This window comes from Giraffa tippelskirchi, chromosome X (genome assembly GCF_054371585.1).
Source record: "Giraffa tippelskirchi isolate mGirTip1 chromosome X, T2T-mGirTip1v1.2.pri, whole genome shotgun sequence".
NCBI lineage: Eukaryota > Metazoa > Chordata > Mammalia > Artiodactyla > Giraffidae > Giraffa > Giraffa tippelskirchi.
Window position 1 is genome coordinate 5,646,634 of NC_137289.1, and position 13,246 is coordinate 5,659,879.

Sequence of the window (13,246 nt, forward strand, 5' to 3'; positions counted from 1 at the left end):
AAGGAGATGAGAACAGAAGAGTTATAAGGAGAGTCAGAGATCACACATCATGCTACAGTCGTCTACTGTACGCTGAGTGCAGGGACCCCAACACCACGTGCACGCCAGGATGGCGGCCACAGTGTGTTTTGACTGGGAGCCCTGAGCCAGGCAGCTGATCTGAGAGTGGACGGCGCTGCAGTGGTGAAGGGCAGGATGCAGAGACTGCTGAGGCAAGTCAGGTCACGCTTTCTTAGAAACACGGCAAAGCATCCCCCAGGAATCAAGTCATTCACAGTTTAAGGAGGGTTTTTTTTTTTTTTTTAATTCTTAAATAACGTGTAATGTTGGGCAACCTTTGCATGGACTAATCCTGTGGCCATCTGAAGCATACGCAGTGGATGCAAATGCTTCCAGGGGTAAGAAGCCTGCAACACTACCCATCCTCGGGCACCAGGTGAGCTGCCAGACCAGATCTCCTGCAAAGAGTGCAGGAGCCCAGCTGAGGGGGCTGTAGACTTAGGGAGCTCAGCGGCTCTCAGGGGTCCAGCTTAGTTCACAGCAAATAGTAAGTATGATCTTGCTCCTCAATTTTTAAAGAGCATATCTTTTTATTCATATTCAAATGAATGTTTGAAGGAACGTTTGTGGCAATAAAGTAGACATTAGGAAAAGGCCTATTACAGATAACGCAGGTAGTCCTCCTCATTTGCAATAATTTATTCATTTTAGCCTGACTGTCATAAGACAGACACTTACTAATGTTATTGTCTGTAACACTGTGGGATCTGAGTCAATTTCACGTCTCTGGAATTTTACTTTTTTTTTTTTTTAACAAAATGAAGAAGTTTGGCTAGATAAAAATCTGAGCTCATATGCAACTTGTTGGTTTTGTATTTAAAATGCCTGTGATATTGGAGAACTGTGATCAAGATTCTGCATTGCCCTTGGACTTTCAGAGAGGTTCTCCTTCAAAAGCAATTCCTTTTAGAGATGTCAAGCAGGTAGATCACAGAATGTCAGAAACGAATTGCTAATTTAATGAACAAAGACTGTTCTGAGGTATGTGGAATAAAGTGTACTGACATATACTTGCTTATTTCTTTTTCTTTTCTTCTCTTATTGGATACATGCATACATATAGCTGATTCACGTTGTTGTACAGCAGAAAGTAACACAACATTGTAAAACAACTATACTTCAAAATATAAATTAATTAAATCGTATGATCCCCCCAAAATTCACCTTTTGGTTTGGCTTTGATGATCCACATTGTAGCCAGATTTCCACATCTTTATTTTCCACTTGTATGTACTTACTTATTTTCTTAAGCTAGATAATTCACCTGAGAAAATCTGTGTACATAAAATGCCTCTTATTGCAAGTATGCATGGTTGGAGTTTCTATCTTAAAAGACACTGTGTGAATCCTTTCACTGTGCTTTCGTTTTTCTCATAGCATTTTTCTGAGACAATCCAGAACAATGTTAAAAGCATGCTCTTTGGAATCAAAAAGATTTAGATTAAAGCCTCACCTAGACATCTTACTAACAAGGGCAAGTGGCAAAGCTCCTTACTCTGTCTTTTATTTTAAAAAAATTATTGAAATATAGTTGATTTACTATGTGTTAAATACAACAATGTGATTCAGTTACACATGTACACAGGATCAGGTGTAATGGCCCTGATTTGTGTATATGTAGCAGAAATAATCATTGCTCCTGTTAAAATATTCTAAATCAGTCTGTTTACAAGTTCAGTTGGAACTTCCTGCAATCTTTCACACCATCAGAATTTTATCAGTCAGCCACTGTCCTTAATACAGCCCTATCTCACATCTTATAAGGTCAAGTCTAAATTGTGATTGACCCAGAAGTCGGATATAGGTATGTCCTCTCTTTCATCAGAACTCCCATCTACAAACACATTATTCCCCTTATTAAACAGCACTGATCATACAGAAATAAATTTGGGGAGGAAGAAAGCTTATTGACTCAATGAAAGGTTCACCTTATCATTCTAATCAAGAGAAGTCCCTTCAAAACTGGACACACTTCACGTGCAGCCTTTCAGAAGCACATGCTGTGCAGGGACAGAGGGTTTATTAGGTCGAGTGCTCCCTAGGGCAGGCACCACTCTGAATTTTCTTAAAATGTGGGCATTCAGACAAAAATGAGAGTTCACTGGAAAGAAGATTGAGATAATGGTGGAATGCTTCAAGTTTTTAATTATTTTAGATGACTGCATCTAGGTCATTCTGAGAACTCCTGAGTCAGTTCTGGGTTGATGGGCATGGACTTTTCCTCAAAAGGAACACAGGGGGCCAACTCTGTACCATCAGCATCCTTGGCACATTGGTTCTAGGACCCCCACAGACATCAATACCTATGGGTGCTCAAGTCCCTTGTATAAAATGATATAGTATTTGCTTGTAACCTACACACATCCTCCTATATATTTTAAATGATCTCTGCTGCTGCTGCTGCTAAGTCGCTTCAGTCGTGTCCGACTCTGTGCGACCCCATAGCCGGCAGCCCACCAGGCTCCGCCGTCCCTGGGATTCTCCAGGCAAGAACACTGGAGTGGGTGCCATTTCCTTCTCCAATGCATGAAAGGGAAAAGTGAAAGTGAAGTCGCTCAGTCGTGTCCGACTCTTAGCGACCCCATGGACTGCAGCCCACCAGGCTCCTCCATCCATGGGCTTTTCCAGGCAAGAGTACTGGAGTGGGGTGCCATTGCCTTCTCCAAAATGATCTCTAGATGACTTGTAATACCTAATACTATTTGAATGCCATGGAAATAGTAACTTGCACACAGCAAATTCAAGTTTTGATTTGGGGAACTTCCTGGATTTTTTTTTAATGTTTTTGGTTGAATCCATGGATGCAGAACCCACAAATACGGAGCACTGAGTGTATCAGTTGTCAGAGCCCATCAAACCACTCCTGCCTCTTGGGCACCCCAGCCACCTCCTCTTAAAGCATATGGTCAAGACTTTATCAGAAACACAGAGGGAGAGACAGACAGATATAGTGTGGTTCTTTATGTTAAGAAGGGTAAGACTGATATGGCTGCCCACAAAACCAGCCCCAAAGGGAACCCACCTGGCCTCATTCCTCTTCCATAAAGATCTCCACAGAGACGCACTAAGTTTTTACAACTCCTTCTAGAAGTTCTGCCTCTCAGGTCTGCTACTTGGTTATCAGCCTCAGCATTCTACTCAAGAGGAAAGAGAGTGGAGTAGAAAACCTACCAATCTTTCCAAGAGTTATTTTGTTAAGTGGATTTATTGCAAAATACATGCTTCTACTACCTAAATTACTGACTTGATTACTTATGACGTGAAGTTATGGGAGTGGATATTTTAATTCTCTCAATAAAGTAAGAAGAGCTTTGGTGAATTAGACCTGAAGACTCTTCTCTTTGGGCACTTGAGGATAACTCCACACACGGCAGGTGTCAGAGCTCACCCTTTGTTAACTGTGGTTATGAGCGTGTGTTATCTCCCCACCTGCGTGATGTGCATCTAAGGCACACTGCCCAACCTGGCTTTTTTTTTTTTTTTGGCAGAAGGCAAATATATTGTGAAATCTGTCATGCAAAATACCATCCTTCTATATGATGCTCTTTTAAGTAGACGTATACTTGAAATTGGTGTTTTAATTTTCTCTTAACGATAGATTGTTGTGCCTATTATCACTTCATTCAGGAATATCCACTAGTGGTTAAGCCCCCATGGTAGGTGAGATGTGGGCCCTGCAGTGGATTGTATGGGACCCAGGGCCTGAGGGGCAGAGGTGGCGGGCAGGGGAGATAAAACAGGCAAGCAGACAGGGCTGAAGGCCAGTGTTGGTAGGCGGCAGCAAACTCTCACGTCATTTCCCAGTAATAATCCACAAGATGTGATCCTGACAACTTTAACTTATGGAGAATCTGACTCTCTATCTTTGTTTATAACGTGTACGTGTGTGCACACACGTGTGTTCATGTGTGTGTTACAGAACTACAAAGCATGCAAATACATGAAGTGGTGTGACTTGCATGCTGCTGCTGCTAAGTCGCTTCAGTTGTGTCTGACTCCTAGAGACCGCATGGACTGAAGCCCACAAGGCTCCTCCATCCATGGGATTTTCTAGGCAAGAGGACTGGAGTGGGGTGCCAGTGCCTTCTCCAGTGACTTGCATAGACACATGCAGATGTTTGACTCACTCCGTGATGGGACCTGAGGGTGTTGCAGCCTGTTTGTAAAAACCAGCCTCTTAGAATCATGTTGATTATATTCCAGCACCTACACCTGCTCTAGAAAACAGACTATCTCCATCTCAACGTAAGGCCAAGCATCCTTTAAGGAAGCTTAAAGGCTGAGTAATGGAACTCTTGAGTGTTAACCCAAAGATCATCATTTATTGGTTGACAGAAATGGTAGTTAGATCTATTTTGAGATAAAATTTCCCAGGAAGTAAAAACCTAAGTTTTAATCCCCCCCCCCTACTGGCTAATGACTGAGAAATAAGAAACATTTTTTTTCCTCATTTCCTCCCACTTTGTAGCCACCTGAATCAATACTAATGCAGGATATGGGTGAGAGTCCATGTAGCTTTGCCCTTCACATCAGCAAGCCTCCAGGAACAAGAAAATCCAAGCAAATACCATCAATACCAACCTGAATATGCTGGAAATAATGTTTAAAAAGAGAGGCTGGACAAGAACTTTCTGGAGCTAGAGGTGTCCCTCCTCCAGCACTCTCCCTAGAGGTCAGCCAAGAATTCTCCAGAACCTCATTCCCACCTCAATCGCAGGGCAGGATGGCTCCAGGAGGACAGGGAGCCATCCGGCTGGGGGTCCAGCAGTGACCTGCCCTCTGCCTTCCTGCTCCACCCGAAGGGGAGGTCTCAGAACAGGGCTGAGTGTCCTCACAACACCAGCCAGAGCAGCAGGAAAACTGCCACCTCTGAACCACTAACAGGACCAGCTTGTGCGATACAGCAGGTGAGAAGGCACTTTTCTTCCTAAGACTCAAACAGAACATTGTCACAGATCTCAGAACAGGGTGGAAACCATGCAGATGGGAAAACCAATTGCCGATCCAACACTGTTATGTCTTCAACTATTTTTTTTCAACTAAGGTGCAGGTCATGTGAGTTACTGGAAATGTGTCTTTACCTATGACCAGTACCCTGATAACACCCTCATCTGTGTTGCCAAGAGAATGTCCTTTCTGAACTATAGATCCACAATAACCTACCGGACGTTTCCTCTTACAGCTGGATCTGGATTTCAAACACCAAACTGACCCCCACCCTCCCTCCCTCCCCAAGTCAAATCTGACCTTCCCCATGTGGTCCTTACACTGTTGAAATAGTACCTCCATCCACCCAGTCAGTCTCTTTCTCCTTCCACCATGCTGAATTAGATAGCATTGTCTATCTCAAAGCATCTCTTCTAAAATTCCTCTGCAGTCTCCTTAGTTCAGGTTCTTGTCACTGGTCCTTCCTCCTCCATCACCCCAACTGCCATCACTCACATACACACACCCACACAAATGTATACACTGTGGCCAGGATGATCTTTCTAAAGCATCACTAAGAGACACCCCTGAAGGTCCAGTGGTTAAGACGTTGCCTTTCAATGCAGGGGGTGCGAGTTCAATCCCTGGTTTGGAAGCTAAGATCCCACATGCCCAATGGCCAAAAAACTAAACATAAAACAAAAACAATATTGTAACAAATTCAATAAAGACTTTAAAAATAGTCCACATCAAAAAAAGTCTTTAAAGGATCATTCATTCCTATTTCTGCCATTAGGAAAAAAAAAATTAAAAAAACCCTCAGAGGCTCCTGCTTCTGGTAAATTCAGAACTTGTCTAAGTGATATCCAAGACCTTACAATGCCTGGATCACTCTCCATGCCCAGCAGCTATTGGGGTTCCTCAGGCCTTTGGGGGATGACTTTATAAATCAGATCACGTGTTACTGCAGGAATGTGTTTGCGTGCTGACCCCTCACCTTAGAGGAGGAGCTCCCCAGAGCAGGGGGGGCTACAGCAGTCTTATCTGTGGTTCCCTGGGGCTGACACATGCCCAGAACACAGAAGCCCCGTATGATCAACCAAGACTTGTTGAATAAATGAATGAAACATCGATAAGCTAGGAAGTGCTTTCAAAACCATCCTCTGATCTGGTCTTCACAACAGCACTTCAGACAAGAAAGCACGACCTTTAGGATCCGCAGTGGGACCAGAGTCTACTACTCTGATGCCCCTACTCTTCACAGAAGCCCTGAAGCAAATAACAAGGGGGAACTCCAATTTGTTCCCACAATGGTCAGTGGCTTTTAAAAAACAATCTTTGCTGTTGTTGTTTACTCATTAAGTTATGTCCACCACTTTTGTGACCCCACAGGCTGTAGCCTGCCAGGCTCCTCTGTCCATGGGATTTCCCAGGCAAGAATACTGGAGTGAGTTGCCATTTCCTCCTCCAGGAAAAAAAAAAATCTTATTAAGGTATAATTTAAATAACTTGAACACATTCGTTTTTTTGTATAATTCTTCAAGTTCTGACAAATGCATTTAGTCCTGTAACTACCACATCTGTGAAGATATAGAGTAGCTCCATCAGCCCCAAAGTCTCCCAGCCACTGGTGACTGCTGATCTACTTTCTGTCCTTGGAGTTTGACCTTTTCTGGAACATCATTCATGTCATCATATGAGCTGGAGCATCTGACACCAGCTTCTGTCACTCAGCATCTTTCACTGGAGAATCAGCTGTGTTACTGTGTGGACCAGCACTGTGTACTTTTCGCTGCTGACTAATATTCCATCCAGGGTCTTCAGTTTGTAGATCCATTCACGAGCTGAAAGACATCTGGGTTTTTCCGAAGCTTGGGGCAATTACAGATAAAGGTATTGAGAACATTTGGTTAGAGATTTTTGTGTGAACATACATTTTCATTCCACTTCAGTAAATTTCCAAAAGTAGGAATTCTGGGTTGAACAAGTAGTATGTGGCTGACCATCAGATATACCGGCAACTGGTTTTCAAAGTGGCTGCATGACTCTGCATTCCTAGCAGCAATATGTTTGAATTCCAGGGGCTCTGCATCTTCATCAGAAGTTGGGGTCCTTCCTTCCTTTCTCTCATACTAAGAGATACAGAGCAGTAACTTCATGTTTTCAATGTTCATTTTCCTAATGACTAATGATGTTAGGTGTATTTTCATGCATTTATTTGTCATCTGAGTATCCTCTTTGGTGCAGTGCCTGCTCAAAATTTCTGACCATCTTTTAAGTTGAGAGGTATGTTTTCTTGGTATTGAGTTTTGAGAGTTCTTCATATATTCTGGATGGAAGTCCTTTACCACATATGTGATTCGCAAATATTGTCTTTCAATTTGTGGCTTCACTTTTTAACATCTTATTGGATTTTGAGAAGAAGTTCTTAATTTTGATGTAAGTTCAGTTTATCCATTTTTTTCCCCCTTTGAATCATTTTTTGGGTGTCATATTTAAGAAATCATCTCTTTTGTCCAACCCAAGGCCTCAAAGATCCTTTTTTTTGAAAAGAGTTTTATGGTTTTACATTTTAACTTCAATGGTCCACTTTGAGTCAATTTTTATATATGGTACATGGTAAAGATTAAAGCAGTTATTTTTCATATGAATTTTTAAAGTAGAATGGATTTAAATATGGGTTTAAATACGGAACCCACCTTTTTCCAGTAACAATTCTGCTCTATCCACAAAACTGCTTTTGCATCTCTGCTGAAAATTGACCATATATGTGCAGATCTATTTCTGGACCCTCTTGCTCTCTCACTAACGTGTACATCTGTCTTCTCACCAGAAATGCGGCTCCATTACAGTAGATTACAGTATTCTGAGCACCTCCTATCCACATGTTGATGAGAGAGGGACCCCCTGCCTCGACAGAATGTGATGGTTGAACGCACAGCGCACAACACTAAGCAGATCGGACTGGCAGAGTTTCTCAGTCAGAAACACTCCTGACCTTGGGAAGGAGGATGCCGCATGCTCTGTGGGGCCACAGGGGTTGCAGAGTGAGCAGGGCTGTGGGACACATGCTCAGTAACATCAGAAAGGTAGGGTACCCCCTGCTTGTCACAGGAAGATGTGGTAGACTGGTTGGAATAATTCTTCAATCTACAATGTCTCAGCTCGTGAACAACTATCCCAGAGTGTGTGCACAGGAGGCAAAGGAGCCCTGAAGCAGAGGCACTGAGCAGGGGAAGGTGGTGGCTGCATTTTTCCATGTGTCCACTTTGCTTCTCCATGGCCTCCCTGCCTGAAATGTCCCCATGCTAACCTTGATATTCAATTTCTACTTTCCTGCGTTAATGTTATTAGGAGCATTATTACTACTGGAATATTATAAAGCTTACTTATTTATATATCTCCCATGTCACAGAATACGAGCTCTGTAAGGGTTACAGTTTCAATTGTTTTTGCTTTAAAGCTGCTGCATCCCCAGCAGCTGGAACAGTGCTAAGGACACACAGACAACTGATAACTGTTTGTTGGATGGATGGATGTGCTTGAGCTGTGCTTCTAAGACTCTTAACATCCTTGGGGGTGGGGGAGGGGCTACTCCTCCCTCTGTTGATTGAAATAAAGGGTCCATAATGATTTCATGGAATTCATGTACGAGGTCTTGGGTGACTTGGTACCTGCAGTAAGTTTTTGATGGAGAAGTCTTATCATGATCCAGTTCTATGATTCCATACCAATCCCAACATCCTTACAATAATATCCCTTAGTTTTACTCTACTAGAAACAAAAAGCCTACTTTTTCCAAAAGCACATTCATGGACTTCAGGCAGCCTATAATTTAAAATAAGTTTTAAGCAACATTGTAAATCAACTATACTTCAATAAGAAAAATTCTAACAAATGAATAAGCGCTATAGCCATAAAAATGTAGACATATTCTAGGAAATAAATTTGGTTCCTCTGACTTTAAAATATAAATAAAAATACCAACTCCATGAGGATTGTATATTATCGAGTATAAAGTTTACTGGTATAGTTACTAAAACATCATAAATTTAAAAATTACATCATTAAGGAGACTCTTTACTGCTCTGACTCAAAGCCAAGAATAAATAATATTTCTAAGAGTAAAATAAATGCCAGTTACTGTTGACAAGAATGTCTATCTATAACTGAAGCACAGAAAGAAAGCATTGAATATATTTTGTTGACTGAAAAATGATACATTGATTATTCACTTTTAAGGGTGAAATGCCTGCTGTTGCATTTTGCTAGCCTAATGATTCAAAATTTAAAGTATAAACTACTGGCTTGGCTGTTCTAAATGCAACATGTGTTTTGTCTTGCTTTGCTTTCAAAGTCTTCATGGTGAGATGGTGTGCTCACCGTACATCCAAGTTGTTGGAAAGGGTAAATGATCTTATAGAGATGTCATCAGAGACTTCACAGCCTGTCTGGATTCTAAGCTTTCAATTATCCAAAGGCCAGCTCTTAAATAATAACTTACGTTTTGGATAACTTAATTCTTTGGATAAAGGGAAGTGTCATATGCCCAAGTTCATTACCAACATGTTGGAAGATCACATGGAGATAATGCAGGCCAGGTATGGCTAAGGTGCCATGTATGTGACACATCCACCCAGATCTAAAGAATTAAGTCTTCAAATTGATTCTGCAAACTCTCTCACTTGGTCAACTTCTTGTTAACACCTATGCTTACCAACCCCCCCTCATTCCCCATGAGATGTCCAACCAGCTGCTTGGACAAAACAAACAAAAAAACCTTCATGACTAACTTTATGACTGATTTTGCTTAATTAAGTTTTTATGGATCAAGAGTGTGTCTGTTTTTGTTTCTTTTCATCGTGAAAATTAAGGTGGTTTTTGGAGAAGACTCTGAAGTCTGAAAAACCAAATACAAGTAGAAAATGTAGGTTTTGGAGGACTTCAAAATGCAGATACTGACAGCCTGAACTGCCACATATTGACATGTTCAACCACCTTCACTTCAGAGTAAGACATAAACTAAGTGTATGTCTCAATAACAAGCCACAAAATTGACAAATAACTTCTGCTAAAGGAAGTTAAAATACCATACATTTTGAAAGCCAGATCACCCTTAATTTATAGGTGTTTTTATCCATCCTTCCACAAATTATGACAATGTCAAGAAGGACTGCCATCTATTTTGAGGAAACAGAAGATAAATGCAGAAAGAACTTGAATGTCTTCCTTATTGTTCTCTAGTATAATCAGTTAATGAGGAAAACCATCTTTAACGTTTTCTGGATGGTATGCATCAAGGCAAGACTTTGCATTAAACTCGATATATATTCGTTGAAATTCTTCAATAGACTCTCGGCAGAGACACATAAATGTGGCTTTTACTTCCTAGAGTCAAAGTTACTGTCTTAAGGGCTGTTAGTAATCTCACAATAAACGGATTCTTTCCAGGGATTTGTTCTTGTTGTTGAGTCACTAAATCGTGTCTGACTCTTTGTTACCTCTCTGGACTGCAGCACACCAGGCTTCCCTGTCCTTCACTATCTCCCAGAGCTTGCTTAGATTCCTGTGTATTGAGTCAGTGATGCCATCCAACCATCTCACCCACTGCTTTCTCCCTTCTCCTTTTTAAAACTTGATAGGAGGAATGTACTTGAGCATGTGTGTATCCCCAGAGCCAATTCTAATCTTCTGAGTTCATGAGATAATAGAGGTGGATGCATTTCATGATAGAAGGGCACTTTCATGGTTGTCACGACAAACAGCTACACCTTCGGGTGTCTACTTCCACATCACTTCCTCCAGGAAGTCTCCCACCCCAGGCCAGACTAGGTACCTATTAAGTATATTTCCACTGATCTTTCTACATCCTCAATATCAGCATTGTATCTGACTCTGCTGGTGGTGGTCATTCATCTGTCAGCCTCTACCTCATACCAGTGGACTATAAAATCTGTGAAGGCAGGACTGTGATGTCCATAGGCTACCATGAATGCACACAGTAGGCATTTAACAAAAAATTATCACATAAATTAATATGTGACAAGACTGTGGGATTATAAATAACCTGAATTATTTAAAATTAATTTTCTTTGCAGTTATTGTAGAGTCTACTTTATGGAGAAACATTTTCAAAGTTAACAATGCAAGATATCATAATATCATTGCTACAATTTAAATATGACATTAATTTGGATTTCTCAATTAAGAAAATAAATACAGCTCAGATGGTAAAGGATCTGCTTGCCAATGCAGGAGATGCAGGTTTGATCCCTGGGTTGGGAAGATAAACTGGAAAAGGAAATAGCAACCCACTTCATTATTCTTGCCTGGAAAATCCCATGGACAGAGGAGCCTGGAGAGCTACAGTCCATGGGGTCAAAAAGAATTGGACATGACTTAGAGACTAAACAACAACAATAATATTTTTTGAGGAGCAAATAAAAAATGAGATTGTAATGAAATATCCTCCAAATTCTGCAAAACCAAAAAAGAAGGAAGTATGTGTACTCACTTTTAATCATGGTGGTTTACACATCATAAGTCCTTTGATTTGATTATCACCCATTGGAGAAGAGGAAGAAACCACCATGTAAGAACCCTGGAAAGCCAGCTGTCTACCCATCCTCCACTGCACTGCTTCTTAAAATGCTTTTGGGGTCTTCGAGAATGATCGCCCATTTAAAAATTAGAGATGATAAACTAAACAACAACGAGAGGTAATGAAAGAAAAGCATTTGAAACCAAAATGTCAACATGCAATATTTAAAACATCCATCTACAATATAACATTTTATACTAGTATCAGCTCCAATACTGTGGCCACCTGATGTGACGAGTCAACTCATTGGAAAAGACCCTGATGCTGGGAAAGATTGAGGGCAGGAGGAGAAGGGAATGACAGAGGATGAGACGGCTGGAGGGTATCACTGACTCAATGGACATGTGTTTGAGCAAACTCTGGGAGACAGCAAAAGGAAGCCTGGCATGCTTCAGTCCATGGATTCACAAAGAGTTGGACATAACTTAGAGAATGAAAGACAACAAACAATAATAGTAATATCTTTAGTATTTTATTCACTATATACTCATATCCTACAATGGGGATCTTAGGAAATGTTTAAATGTCTCTAAACATGAACATAAGAGATAAATTATACTAGCAACTTCTTCGCCAACCTTCTACATCCCTGAATTATATTTTCAATACATGAAATCAAGAGGAATTTTCTGAATCCAAAATTCTGTTTATAGGAAAAATGTTTTTTATTTATGAATCCACATGCCTAGGTCCTACAATACACACCCTTTCGATGAGTCTTAAAAATAACTAAACTGTCTTACAATTACCACTTCCTGGAATGGCATGACTGTTCTTGACCCAGCTATACTCCCTGATGCCCTTGAACTATCCTTCCGTCATACCAGGCATTTGGAAACACACAGTTGTAGCTTTATGTTGCCAATCTATAATTTTGAGGTTGAGTTTACTCCTACACCACACAGACTAGCCTTAGAGCTTTTATGGTAAATAATTTACACTAGAAATGCTGCATCATGAAATTGAGGGTAGAGAAATTGTTATTTAAGCAAACACAATCATTCCAAATCATCTTGAATTTCCCGGATCTTGCAGCCAGCTCGGAGGGAGCAAAGGGGCCTGAGGAGCCTGGCCAAGGTGTCATTCACTGCAGACCTCTCTCCCCACCCACCCAGGTATCAGTGAGGCCTACCCATCCCCCCACCCCACCCCTGTCTCCTCTCACCTCCTTACTGCTTCTCTGTCTTTCATGTTTACACTCCCAATGTCCCCATATCCAAATGGAAATCTGAGCTTCCTTTTGCACCAGGTGACATTATTTGATGGATCATTTTTAGAGAGAAATAAGTCTTCGAGTGGACATGTTTTCTCCTACCTTCTCATGAACTGAAAAGAAGGGAGATGTGCATCCGGGGCACGGAGTTGGGCTGGGCAGGGAGAGGACGTCCCCACCCTGGAGCTGCACTCACAGGCCCAGAAGGTGAGGACCCACCCACGGAAAAGTGGTCCCCAAACAAAAAAGTTGTCTGATTTCATCTCTGTCATCCTTCCGCCAAGCTTCACCCATGTGACTGTGTACAATTTGGTTCTGGGTTATTTCTGCCCCTCTAATAATGACAGAAACTTTAACAATAGCAGTAAGAATAATTTATAGTCACTGACCACTTGCTATGGGGCAGGCACTATACTCAGTGCACGGCCTGTGTTTGTGGACCTCAC

General features: G+C 41.3%; 1 protein-coding gene and 1 pseudogene across 2 annotated transcripts in view; one reads left to right on the plus strand and one right to left on the minus strand.

The window, feature by feature from the left end:
• LOC145536642 (uncharacterized) overlaps positions 1–13,246 on the plus strand; it is a 169,838-nt gene that overhangs the window by 114,427 nt on the left and 42,165 nt on the right. The window lies entirely within an intron of this gene.
• The window catches only part of LOC145536644 (piezo-type mechanosensitive ion channel component 2-like), a 79,646-nt pseudogene that overhangs the window by 49,960 nt on the left and 16,440 nt on the right, over positions 1–13,246 (minus strand). The gene's annotated exons all lie outside the window — the stretch shown is intronic.